General features: G+C 40.7%; 1 protein-coding gene across 5 annotated transcripts in view; it reads left to right on the top strand.

Annotated features, from left to right (window-relative positions):
* p120ctn (adherens junction protein p120) overlaps positions 1-14,841 on the top strand; it is a 914,089-nt gene that overhangs the window by 246,734 nt on the left and 652,514 nt on the right. The gene's annotated exons all lie outside the window — the stretch shown is intronic.

Raw genomic sequence — 14,841 nt, 5'->3', positions numbered from 1 at the left:
CTTCACTCAGAGAACATCAGCAAAACCACCATATTAAAACAACTGACTGTCACTTCAATATGGAGACTGCAACCACTGCATGTCACGAGGACACAAGTATATTCTTGCCACACCATAACTGTACTAACCAGTAACTCCCCAGTCAGCGCCAAGATCGTCTCCTTATATATGTCCTGGCCAGGCTTCCAGAAAGACATGTTACAAGAAATACCTTCTCGAAAATTCTAGAGTGCCTAATACATAGATTATAATGTACAGAATATTCTCCATTGTTCTAGTGCCTTTTTGGAAGTTACAGGGCCGATTGTATAAACCGTTTGATCTTAGATCAGAGACGGAATTGATCTCGGTTCACGCAAAACTCGGACATTTGTATTGTATAAATGTTAATCTGAGATCACTTGGCACTGAACTAAGATCAACTTTGACTGGAGAAATTTCTCCGATCAAACTCTTTGATCTTAGTTCAAGGAGTTGTTTTCTACTTGAGATACAAGAACAGCTGATTGTTAATAAAATATTACCTGTGTTGTTACGATAAATGGTTTAAAAATAACCCCACTGAAGTCTAACCTCATACATTGCTAGCTATAGTTGTTGTCCGTATATAGGCAATATTACGCTTCTTTTACTGCAGTGCAATGTAATAATTTTATAACATAACTTCAACAAATTGCTTACGTTATTATCTTATCTCGTTCGTATTTTACAGATGTCTGATTTTTCTGATTTCTCGGATATATCTTCTGATGATGAAAATGATAAATTTCATCAGGCTCCCCGTGTGTTCTCTGAAAGAGGAAGTCCAATGAGATAATTGAGTGATAAGTTTAAACTGAGGGATTGCTTGGGAAAAGATACCGTGGAACAGCTAGAACTCAGGTTGCGTGATATTCTAGTTAAACCATGAAAACAAACCGTTGTCTCCAATGCATATGGTATTACTAACTTTGAGATTCTTTGCCACGGGAAGTTTTCAGTTAGTCCTTGGTGATTTACTGCATGTAGACCCAGCGGCAGTCTGCAGAGCCATTCATCGTGTATCTAATCTTATTGCTGCACTGAAACCCAAGTTTATCAAAATGCCTACTGAATAAATTGACGTGGTGAAAATCGTTATTTTTTCGATGTACAACACTTCCCTGGTGTTCTAGGCGCTACAGATTGTACCCACATACCTATAATATATCCTGGGGGTGATACCGCAGAAGTTTATAGGAATTGTCATGGGTGGTTTTTGTTAAATGTTCAAGTTATTTGTGATGCTCGGCTCAGGTCAATAAAAATCATGGCAAGATGGCTAGGATCTGCTCACGATAGCAATATCTTCTTTAATTTATGAGTGCATGCTCTGTTTGAAACAGGAGACATTGCAGAAGGCATAGGCCTTCTCCTGGGAGACAATGGCTATCAGTGTTGTCGTTACCTGCTGACTCCAGTACTTCATGCCGAAACAGCTGCAGAGCGAGCTTATAATCAAGCACATAAAGCAACAAGGTCAGCAATAGAAAGAACATTTGGGGTTGCGTAAAGGCGCTTCCCTTGTCTCAGTAAGCTTATGGTTCTAAGAGTGAAGTTACCTCATGTTTTTATTTTTTAGAATTGGCTGTATGCCGCACCGACACAGATAGGTCTTATGCCGACAATCGAATAGGAAAGGCCTAAGAGTGGGAAGGAAGCAGCCATGGCCTTAATTAAGGTACAACACCAGTATTTGCCTGGTGTGTAAATGGGAAACCACGGAAAACCATATTCTGGGCTTCTGACAGTGGGGCTCGAACCCACTATCTCCTGGATTCAAGCTCACAACTGCATGCCTCTAACCTCATGACCAACTTGCCTGGTACGATTTGAACTAGGGCATTCTTGTACTCCTTGAAAAAATTAGAATGGTCCTTCTGCTTCATTTCAGTAATTTTTTCTTTCTTTCGCTCGGCACACACAATACAAAGGAAAAGAGATTCGCACTGCTCAATGCGACTCACGATACTCAGCTGTTTCTGCGCTGTTGCCAAGCGCTCACATATGATCTGGGATCAAAATTGATAGTTGATCTTAGATCAGTGTTATACAACACCGGTCTCATCTTTGATCATTTTCTGAACTTAGATTAAAACTGATCCCCAGTCAATGATATTGATTGCACTTGCATGATTGTGTTCATCTTCATGCACACCTTTTCATTCATATACAACACTACCAACCACCATAGAGAGACACAACAGTGAATACATCTCTCAACACACAGCGTTAGTGTCCAGAACGGTATCTGGCCGTAAAACTGGTCGAGATCCACATGTGCTACACAGATTGCACCCATGATCTCACCAGAGTGTGGGAAAAGAGGCAGAGTAAGTGCAATAAATCGGATATAACCTGAAAACAATGATCAATTTACTGTAGATAGCATTAAAATGTTTTATCATGAATGTTTGGCATTCTAAAATGATGCCAAATGTGCTCAGTTAGTATTAAAAAGGGGAAAACAAAAATGGTAAAAAGATATATTTGATTACTCTTGTTTTAATGATGAGAGTACTTACATACTATAAACTTCATAATATTTCCATATTGTCACTGTAAAAATCTGCAAAACTAAGTGTGTTGCACATTAGGCCCTCTTCAGCAAGACGCGGATAAGCCAAATTAAGCCAGCAAACCCATTTATTTTTTATCCTCCCCCTCCATCTTTTTTTCTCTCTCAACGCTCACAGCTTTTTTTCTGTTTTTTACAGATATGTTCTTTCAGTACCTTTACTTTTAACAACCTGGCTTCTGCATAACAACCCACACAGCACAAGTAAAGATTTTCTCCAAACTCAAAAAATGGTATAACATAATCTGAATCAACATGATCTATTTTAAGAAAAGCCCAAGTTTGTGCCTTGTTTTAAAATCACCAAAAGGCTTTTAAATAAGGACTTGATATTTTAGATTATATATATATATATATATATAAAATTTTACCCATTTCTTGTTATGCGATACCTTTATTTTAAATAATATTTAAGCTGTAGCTGATGATGTCCACGATACAAGGACAAAACTTGTACTAGTTGATTTTAATTACGTAAATTGATATTTGTATTGTAAGCTAATGAGAATACAGAAAAAAATTACTTCTAACTGTTCCCATCAGTCAAAAGTATACGGGAATATTGGGAATTGTTATGAAGACTGGAAATTGTAATTTTGGTCAGAATGCATGTAGATATGTAGATTTCTTTGACTTCCTAAGCTAATTATCATCTTGCTTACAGTTAACAAACTATGTCATCTGGCTAGTTCTGTAACATATTTGGTTAAATACTAGTCCATATTCCAATGATTGGAGGCTCGATTTCTGGCTGAACCAGTTGACATTTAAGAGTGCTTAGATTTACTGGCATGTTGAAGAACTCCTATCAGGGCAAAGGTCAGACTCTTCGGCATTTCTTGAAATTGAAAGTAATGTTGAATACACTATATTATTATTATTATTATTATTATTATTATTATTATTGCTGTTGTTGTTGTAATATGTTTGTTAAAGAGCTTTAATCTTTTCCCAGTATTCCCACATTTGCTTTCTGTCAGCCTCATTTCTTTTTCATCAGTCCACTTCTTGCCTGTTTTCATCTTCAGCTTTTCTTGGAATCGCTGCTATCCTCAAACTTTTTTTCTGGTGACTAACACGTTCCTGGATGTCTTCATGTGTGATTCCTATTTCTTGAAGCTCTTTCTCAACTTCGGTGAACCAGGGTCCCTTGGTTTTCTTGTTTAAAAGTAGGAAAAGATCCGCTTGGTCAATCTCTGTGTTTCGATATGCAGATACAGTTTGTTGTTATGCCGTCTTGTGTATTCACCATTTTCTCTGATTGGTCTCAGGATTTTTCTTTCTTTGGCTACGAACTTTTCTATTAGAACCTTCCTATTGAATGCAAGGCATTTTGCTGCATTCGTCTGGACGAATGATTGAACAACAGTGTTTAACCTTCACATCGATGGACACTGATTTTTTGTTGTAGATATCTCTAGGTAGTAGGTATGCCACTTCTATCTTGTTGATCTTAGATGTGAATGATACATTCTCAGAGTTGTTAGGTACTATCCACTCGCTTAAGTACTTACACTTTTCTGCTCATTATATTTTCACCTCTAGGAGCCGGCTTTATATTTGTGATAAACTCTGTTTTATCAAAAGAGATTTGGAGCCCAGCCTCTTTGCTGCTTGGTTTTAAAGTTGGTTGATTTGCTTTGCAGCAGTATCTAGGGAGGTCATCTGCAAAAGCTAGGCAATCTATTATCAGTGAATATTGAATTTTCATGACTGCGTTGTAATCGAAACCAACTTTTTTCTCGTATCCTGTTCTAAGACAAAGCTAACATATCCACACAGATGCACACAAGATGCTGTCAGTTGGTACAATTAGTTTTATTCACATATGTTCACAAATTAACACACACATAACCTTAATCACAGTAACACAAAACAAAAACACTTCACTTGTAGAATATCAGTAAAGCTGCCATCTTTAACCCTTAGCCCTCCTTTTCTTCTGAACACTGCTGCCTCTGCAGCCCCATTTAAGAATCTGCTTGCAGAGGGATAACAGAGAGCACAAACATATTAACAGCATATTTATAAAAATCAGCTAAAGCAAACACAAAATAAATATAATACAAGTACAATACAGTATTCAGGTGCAATTTTCAGCATTTCCAACCTAAAATTATCTCAGACAGCCACTTTTTGTCTGTAATAGTGCATTGTGTGAAACTTTCCAAAACACGCGCCGGGATAAAATCCGGGCTTTTTCTGCAGGTACTGCTGAAAAAACACTCTCGCATCGTAATTTAGGCTTATACTTCATTGCCATATTTAGGACTACCCTAAAAAAAAAATTGAATTCAGGAAAAGTAACATCTATCCACGACCCCCTAATAGACTCACGTGTGTGGGGCGTAACCTTTTGAATGTTTACACTAGCATACCGGTTAGCCTCGCGCACAATTTCCGACAATAACTCGTCAGTCAAAGGTGATAATTGGAAAAAGTCAAGTTCATTCAACCATGCGGTTATTTATAACCTGAGGTACCTGTGAATGAGCTTTTGAAATCCAAGTCAGTGTCGCGGTATTTCCTCCATCCATCAGAAGAGGTACCAGCATTGCCATTCAGCATAATTTTCTCATTATCGGGATTTTTATCACTCAACTCACCAACACAATCTCATTCCGCAATATCTTTCTCACCATTTAATTGAAAATCATTCCCACTATCGCTGAAATCGTCACTTTCACCTAAAAGTCTGGCGATTTCTTTCTCACGCTGCTCGAACGACGCCATGTTGCTAAGCAATGTTTGTTTACAAACTCACATGGTCTGCAAAGAATCTGCACAAAGCCTGATTTCAAAGAGATTATAGCTATACATGGCTTCAAATTTTCGTCGAAGGTTTGCAGTACCTTACTGTACCTGTAATTCATGCATGCGTAACCCGACAAAGGGGTTATATAGGGAAGAATGTCATGTCGGGCAAGGCATTGCCCGACATAGGACCTATGCGGGATATTCTTGTTGTCGGGCATGGCCCGCCGCGTGAGTGCTAAGGGTTAAACAGTTGACAACTGACACCGAATACCACCAAGGTTACACTTGGAAAGACACTTGAAAACAGATGACCACCGATAAATTCAACATGGAAACTGCCTTAACTCGGCATGTCAGCCATGTCTCTTCCAATAACTTCCAAACCACAACTTCAGTAACTCAACAATAACTGACTTCACCGTCAAGATCATCTCTTTATATATATCTGGCCAGATTTCCAGAAAGATACGTTACAAAAGAAACTACCTTTTTGAATATTGCAGTGTGTTCAATACATAGAAATAGTGTCCAAAATATTCTCATTTGTTTGAGTGTCTATACCATTCTGGAAGTTACAGTGCGTTTCACAGTTACAGATTAAAATTTATTTATACAGGTAAGAATAAATTACATAATATTTATTTTACAGGTACTTACATTAACGGAACTGATATCGATGTCAAATCAAATCAAAATCTCTTTATTTGCAAATGAGGTGTCTACCTCGGTGGCAAATGGTACACTAAAATACATTATTGTCAAGCACTAAATTTTAAATTAACAAGAGAAGAAAAGAAAAATTCTAGAATACAATAATATACAATTTATGCTAACAATTTTTTTTTATTAAACAAACAGATCATCCTTAATAAATTTATATTGTTTACAAAAGTCTACTTATATCTCCTATACTTACAAACATAGTCAACTCATTTACAGTATGTGGAATTACTTCAAATAATACTATGCAACTGGTATAAGATTAAAATTTACATTGCATTTATTTACTTTTTTTTTTTTTTACCCATTTTGGAACCTAAGTAGCATAACGACCTGCTGCGTCTTAACCAGAGCCCCCTTTTGCCACCACTTTTCAGAGTTCCTGAAGGGCCTTCACAGCTACTGTAGGGGTCCCAGGGCCCTTGAAGTCCCCACTGTACTTCACCCCTACAGGCAGTCCCCTACTTTGGCTGTCCAAACTCCATGGACCAGGGGATGGAATTAATTTTTTTTTTACACACATTTTTTATTTACAATAGCCTGCACTGGTCGAATGCCCTCTAACATTTCATTTATTTTCCCTGTTGCTGTTTATTCTCTTCTTGAACATGTCTGTGTACGACCTATGTTCCATGACATAATCTCACACATAATACGATCGTTCAACTACGTAAATAATAGTAATACTAATACTAAATGGATGTAACGCTTCACAGCTATACGTACAAGTAATAATAATAATAATAATAATAATTTCAAACTCGATATCTTCATTAGTTACCCATGGGTGAGAGAGTATTGTTTTCAAGTTATACCTGTTACCGCGCTTGCATCAAAGCTTGAACTCTTCCTTGAACATTTCTTCATGCCATTCGTAAATGATTTTCTCCAGTATGCATTTAAAGAGTAGAAGCAATAATCCGCCTTCCTGGCATACACCTGTCTTGCTTTTGAAGATGTCTGAAATCACTCCTCTTAATTTCACTCATGGAGGTTGTGTTGGTTAGAGTCGGTTGGATAATTGCTCTCGTTATGATCTCTAAACCCATCTCCTCTAGAATTTAAAGGAGTGTGTTGATCTATGGAATCCTAGGCTTTTTTGAAGTCGAGGAAGGTAACCACAGACTTCCTATTTCTGACATTCAGATACCGGTATGTTAAAACAGACTTGATATTAATCATGTGATCGAAATAAACTTTCAACCTACTAGGTCATGTTTATTATATATAGTATGTGTCAGAGAGATGTTAAGTACAGAACAAAAATGGCTAACCGGACACCAGTGGGATCTGAACCCGCATCATATTAGATTCAGAGTTTATTTCAATTACAATGTGGTCGTGAATATTCAGTATTTATTCACCATCTGCTCTGCACATGATTGTCTTTTCCTAAACCCTCCTTAATATTCACCCAATTATGAATCTAGTTGCTGTTTTGCCCAGGTCTGAAGGGCTGTAAGGAGAATTTTGTTCATTATCGAAAGGAGGGAGATGCCATGGTAGTTACTTACATCATCTTTGTCATCTTTCTTATGAAGGCTTTCTTAACAAGGCTACTTTCCAGTCACTTGGAATTTTCTCTATTTCGCAGACCTAGTGAAAAATCTCTGTCAGTTTGTCACCTGTCACCTGTGGATTTACAGAGTTCAGTAATTATCACATCTTTGCCAGATGCGTTGTTCTGAAATGACTTGATGTTCTGGTTGCTTTCCTCCTTTGTAGGTGGAGACGAGTCTTGGTTGGGATGCCTGGTTTCTTCAAAGGCAAATTGTGAATCTGGTTCTTCACAGTTGACAAGAGATTCAAATATTTTGCCTAGATCTGAGTTATCCTTGTGGACAAGTTTACCTTTGTGGTCTCTGAAATGTAGACTTGGGGAGGGGTATTTAATGTGGTTGCATTCGAACATTATTATGTAACTACTGATGAAACAATCTATACTGGAGCATGTACTAGCAAATGATTCCATAGGTGCATATGCAAAAATATCAATTGATTGGAGGACCAGGCAGCCCTACATGGCTAAACTCAAAATACTGAATAACTGACGTTGATACACTTTAATAATACTTGCAATAAACATATTAAATATATATCATTTACATTCAATTTTCAAGTAGTTTACTACAAATTTTGGCAGCGTGAGAAACACATCTGCTCCTCCGAAATACTGTCTTGATTCTCCCACGATGCATCGTGAGTGTATTGGCAACTACAAAAGTTTGAATGTCACTCATTCGGCATTAAATGAGTGCTGCCAAGACATCGTATTGTCAACATATCCCATTGAGGGATCTCAACACACAAACAAATTTCACTGTAGGATTTGTGAATTTACAACTCTAGTAAATAATCAAACATACACAAACGCACTATAGACTATACAAATATTAATTACAATCCTTGGGCAATAGACCCAGTTTAACTATGGCACAGCAAAAGGAAACCATTTTTGTTTTCACAGTGGCCACATGAGTGACATTGTCACAGCCCGGATGGACCACCTGGATTATACCAGTTTTCCGTATCGATGAGGGAAAGTTATCATCCCTTAGAAGAATCACTCTCCTACTGGTGCACTCCATTTTCCAATCAGTAATCACTTACTTCTCTGCTGGAGTGATTGCATGTATTCCTTTGACCACCTCTGTTGTAACCAAGGTTGAAGTTTACAAAACACAACTTTTATTGCTTCACTTTATGATATTTACACAAATAACTGAAATTTATTTTGAAGCAAAAAGGAATATTGAATCTTGAGAAAAGTCTGTCTTTATACAATATGTACAGGTTTACAGTCTTTATATACACTTCTATCTTGAAAAGATAGTCTTTGTGAATTGACACGTTGATAGTCGAGAACTATCTGGCACACTAACATAAATGTCTTGAGAGAGTCCTTGTTTGTTGAAGTGCCTGAATTCCTAAAAAGCAAGTTCAATTGATTGAAGAAATTCCACCTAGCGAAACTAAGGGAGCTTGCATAAATTAGGGAATGAAAATGGCTTGTAAAAGAATTACGGAACATAGGCAGCGGAAACAGGTAAGGGAGCGGTGACCAGAGGTGAAACCTCGTACTGCCAGAAATTCAGTCCACCTGGTCGAAACACATTTTCAAGAGGAGTAGCCTCCGTGCTCGACGTAGGGTGTATTCTGGAGCTGGACACCGGGGCGAGTGGGCAAGTGAGCAGGCAGGGAGCTCCTATTTATAGTACACTCGATGGTCAGGCACGCGCACTGAGGGCTGCGCGTCGAAGCTAGCAGAATTATACACAGGCGCGCGTGCAGCTGGCTGGAGGAGCGAGAAGGGGAGCGCCGGACATACAACACCCTCCCCTCCTAAATACGCCGGTACGGCGTGAAACGGCGGCGGCGCTGGCGGCGACTGCGATGCTGGGGCGGAGCTGCTGATGACTCAGTTGTATTGTCCGGAGCTGGAACTGGGCGGAGTGGCGCTGTCTCGTCCTGAAAGGAACCCATTGTTATTAAATGATCTAAAGCTCGTTCAGCAATAGATTTATCTGGTTTAGCAATAGCATCAATAGCTGGACAGGGGCGGTAGCGCAGACGTATCTGATCTTGATGGCGGCAGATACGTTTCTCCGTAGTCTGTATCTCGTATAGACGATGACCCAAAGATCTGCAGATGACTCCAGGTATCCAGAGTGGGTTGGATTTGAATGTCCTGGTGTAGACCTTGTCGTTGAGGGAGAACTTCGTTGGTGAGGTCTTATGCTGGGTCGGAAGAGGCTGTAACAGAGAAAGTAAAGTTCTGTGAGGTCGTCCATGGAGCTTCTGTGCAGGAGTGATATTATCAGCGCCGGGTAGAGTTCTGTAGTTGTTTAAGAGTTGGAGCAAGGCTTGGTCTTTATTTAAGCCTGAAGAGACAGCTTTCTTCATACTTCTTTTAAATGTTTGTATGAAGCGTTCAGCTTCACCATTAGATTGAGGGTGAAAAGGTGGTGCTAGGATATGACGAATGCCATTATGTGTACAAAAGTTCTGAAAAGCAGTAGCTGTAAATTGAGGTCCGTTGTCCGAAATGAGTACTTGCGGTAAACCTTCTGTAGTAAAGATTTTCTGGAGAGCACGAATGGTAGCTTCGGTTGTAGTAGTCGAATGCATATCCACGACATATGGAAAGTTTGACAGTGAATCGATGACTATTAACCACATGGAATTGAGGACAGGACCTGCGAAATCGATGTGAACTCGTTCCCATGTAGTAGTAGCAGGAGGCCATGAAGCAAGATCAGAAGACGGGGCGTTCTGATTCGTTTGACATTGCTCACAATGACGTATTAGCTTTTCGATGGCGGCATCAATACCGGGCCAGTAGCAGTGTTGACGGGCGAGTTGCTTTGTTCTGGAGATACCCCAATGGCTTTGGTGTAATAATTCGAGAACTTGTTTCTGTAGGCTAAGTGGGATAACCACTCGGAAGATGGTGCCTGCTTCTAGTAATACAACTCCGGCACGAGTCGTGAGACGATGCTGCATACGATGATAAGGTGCCAGGTGGGCAGGAAGTGTGCTCTGAAGAGGCCAACCGTTGCGGATGTAAGTACGTACAGTAGCAAGGGTACTGTCCTTATCCGTAGCTTTAGCTATGCAGGTAGCATCAATAGGAAAACTGGATACAGTATTTTCAAGTTCTATGTCCAACTGAAGACATTCAGATTCTTGAGAATCGAAGGCAGTATCAGGACCAACGGGTAAGCGGGAGAGGGCATCAGCATTACAATGCTGGGATGTGGCTCGATATACAATCTGATAGGAATAATCAGAAAGGAACATGGACCATCTTTGAAGCTTTCTGAGGGAATTCTCTGGGATCTTATTACCAGGATGGAATAAGTGTACGAGAGGCTTATGATCGGTAATGATCAGGAAATGGTTGCCATAGAGATATTCATTGAAACGGCGAATACCAAAGATGATGGCTAAAGCTTCTTTCTCTATCTGTGAGTATCGACGTTGATGGTCATTAAGTGTTTTCGAAGCGAAGGCGATGGGGCGTTCTTGTCCATGACGATCCTTCTGGGAGAGAACGGCACCGACACCGTAGTCTGAAGCGTCAGTAGCTAGCGTGATGATTTTGTCGGGCTGAAAATGAGTGAGTTGTATAGCTTGAATTAAGGCGTTGTTGATTGTTTTCCATGCCTGTTGGCATTGCGGAGTCCACTGAAACTTAACACCTTTTTTACGTAGAGCGTTTAAGGGAGCTGCCACTGTAGCGAAGCGTGGAATGAACTTATTATAATAGTTCGCTTTGCCTATGAAGGACTGAAGCTGCTTGAGGTTGTGAGGTGCTGGCATGTTTACTATCGCTGAGACATTCTGGGTACTAGGACGAATTCCATTCTTATCAAGTATATGTCCTAGGTAGTGAATTTGAGGCTGAAAGAAGGTACATTTAGCGAGATTCGCTCATAGTCCATTGTCTTTCAATTTCTGGAGAAGGAGGCGTAGATTGGTTAGATGTTCCTGATGATCTTTTCCAGTAACAATAATATCATCCAGGTAGTTAGCACAACCGGGAATGGAGGCGGTGAGTTGAGCCAAATAGCGCTGAAAAATAGCTGCTGAGGATGAAACACCAAATGGGAGCCGCTGGAGCTGTAGCAGTCCGAGAGGAGTGTTGAGTGTGAGAAATTTCTTAGATTCTTCGTCTAAAAGTAGCTGGAGATATGCTTCTTTAAGATCAACTCGAGAGAAGAATTGTCCACCAGAGAGACGACGGAATAAGTCTTCTGGACGTGGAATAGGAAAGATATCTGTGTCGAGTTGTGCGTTGACTGTAGATCGAAAATCGCCACAAAGTCGAACATTACCATCAGGTTTCTTGATTACCACTAGTGGAGTAGCCCATTGACTAGAAGTAACTGGTACAACAATTCCAGTTTGTATCCATCTTTCTAATTCTTTCGTAACCTGGTCTTGAAGTGCTAGGGGTACTGGACGTGATTTGAGGAAGCGAGGCTTAGCTCCGGATTTCAGCTGTATGTGAGCTGTATAGTCTTTGGCTGTTCCGAGCTGAGAGTCGAAGACTTCAGGAAACTGCGCTAGGAGAGCGGTAACGTCAGAAGTAGGATGCAATGTAGATACGACGTTAATGTTGTCATGTATCTGGAAACCAAATAAGTTAAATAGATCCATGCCCATAATGTTTGATGCAGTGTAGTTGTTAACTACGAGAAGAGGAATGGCCTTCTGAATTCCTTTATAACTAGCCTGAAGCTTGATTTGACCTTTGATGTCAATTTTCTTCTTGTTAAATGTCACGAGCTGGATGTCAGCTGGAGAGCATGAAGGTGAACCTAAGTCGTGGTAGGTAGTCAGGTTAATAATAGAGACAGGTGATCCAGTGTCTAATTGAAAATCGACAGATCGATCAGAGAATGAGAGAGGAATGATGATTTTGTGAGAATCCTTTGTGGGAAGAATAAGATTGATCTGATCAACTTCCATGTCTTGGCGGGGCTGTATATGCTTCCGGCGTGCTGCAGTAGTCTTAGCAGGGCGGAGCGAACTTTGACAGACAGTCTTGATGTGTCCAAGTTTATTACATCGTTCACAAGTAGCTTTGAAAAAACGACAGTCACGACGTTCATGATGCTTGAAACAACCTCGGCAGGAAGGCAGGAGTTTCGAGGTGCTTTTAGAATTGGGCTTCCGTGTAGCATTACGAGAGGGAACCTGGCGAGAATGCTTGGTGGAGAGCGCCTTATCCGTACGGTTCACTGTAGCAGAGGACTTGCGGGCCTGAGGCGAGACTTGTGCAACTTCGTGTGGAGAAGCTATGGCTGCGGCAGTCTTGGTAGTAAGCTCATAAACCGTAGCAATACGCTGGACGTCTTCTAAAGAAGGGTTACTCAGTTTGACAGCGTCAAAACGTATTTTGTCTTCAGGAGTATGTAAAATTATCATGTCCCGAATGAGAGAATCAGTGTAGGATGAACCACAACCGTCCTTGGAGCAGATGAATTGGCAGGGTTTAGCTAGACCACGCAATTCAGTTATCCATTCAGTATGTGTCTGATGGGGTTGCTTTCTGCACTGAAAAAATTTATAGCGAGCAGCCACTATGTGAGGAGCTTTAGCATAGTGTTCCGTGAGACGGGCCAAGAGCTGCGTGAAGGGTACCTCAGATAAGTGCTCTTCCGGACTTAATTTACGTAGTAATTCACACGTAGCATTGCCAACCGAACTAAGAAATAGTGCGCGGCGGCGTTGATCTTCTGTGACAGAATGGCAGATGAAATGCTGTTGTAAACGGGCTAAATAAACTGACCATTCTTCCTTAGCTGGATCAAAAGCAGAGAACGGAGGAATAGCTGATGGCTGTGTAGAGACAGAAATAGCTTGAATAGCCTGAATTAATGCTGCCTGTTGTTGTTGCATAAACTGTTGTTGTTGCTGCTGTAAGGCTTGGAAGACCGTAGCGAGTTGTTCCGCAGTAGCCATTGCGAGATGCGTGCAAGAAAGAGTAAGGTAAGCTGTGTGTCAGAACTGGTGGGAGTGTCGTTGTTGTTTAGCACGTCGCCGTAGAGTTGACAACTGGGCCTGTTGAATTGTAGTGTCGTGTTTACCTTGTCGCTATAGAGTTGGCGATTGGGGCTGATGACGTGTAGTTTGTTGCTTTTTTACCTCGTCGCTATAGAGTTGGCAACTGGGGTCGAAGAATTGTAGGTTGTTGCGTTTTTACTTCGTCGCCATAGAGTTGGCAACTGGGGTCGAAGAAGTGTAGGTTGTTGCGTTTTTACCTCGTCGCCATAGAGTTGTGTTGTAACCAAGGTTGAAGTTTACAAAACACAACTTTTATTGCTTCACTTTATGATATTTACACAAATAACTGAAATTTATTTTGAAGCAAAAAGGAATATTGAATCTTGAGAAAAGTCTGTCTTTATACAATATGTACAGGTTTACAGTCTTTATATACACTTCTATCTTGAAAAGATAGTCTTTGTGAATTGACACGTTGATAGTCGAGAACTATCTGGCACACTAACATAAATGTCTTGAGAGAGTCCTTGTTTGTTGAAGTGCCTGAATTCCTAAAAAGCAAGTTCAATTGATTGAAGAAATTCCACCTAGCGAAACTAAGGGAGCTTGCATAAATTAGGGAATGAAAATGGCTTGTAAAAGAATTACGGGACATAGGCAGCGGAAACAGGTAAGGGAGCGGTGACCAGAGGTGAAACCTCGTACTGCCAGAAATTCAGTCCACCTGGTCGAAACACATTTTCAAGAGGAGTAGCCTCCGTGCTCGACGTAGGGTGTATTCTGGAGCTGGACACCGGGGCGAGTGGGCAAGTGAGCAGGCAGGGAGCTCCTATTTATAGTACACTCGATGGTCAGGCACGCGCACTGAGGGCTGCGCGTCGAAGCTAGCAGAATGATACACAGGCGCGCGTGCAGCTGGCTGGAGGAGCGAGAAGGGGAGCGCCGGACATACAACAACCTCTGCCAGAAAACTTGATACAACTGTTGCCCCAATTTCCACTTTGTATGTAGACAGGAAAAGGGGCTTTTGAATGTGTCTCGATGTGGGGGTGCGGGACAGAAGTCAGTAGTCTCCCTACAAGACAGTGTACAGGTTTCAGATAACTATGATCTTTAGGGTTGTCAGTCGTTGAACACAGAGCTCTTGAGTTCATCACAGTTTGATACAAATCGAAATTAAGAAGGGAGTTTCACGTTTCACAGAGCAAATGGCTGTGTGCGGGTAGGGTTGCGTAGCTGTGAGCTTGTATTTGGGA

The sequence above is a fragment of the Anabrus simplex genome, chromosome 2, assembly GCF_040414725.1.
Source record: "Anabrus simplex isolate iqAnaSimp1 chromosome 2, ASM4041472v1, whole genome shotgun sequence".
In the NCBI taxonomy this organism is placed as follows: domain Eukaryota; kingdom Metazoa; phylum Arthropoda; class Insecta; order Orthoptera; family Tettigoniidae; genus Anabrus; species Anabrus simplex.
Note: the sequence above shows the minus strand (reverse complement) of the source record. Positions and strands in the feature narration are given on the sequence as shown.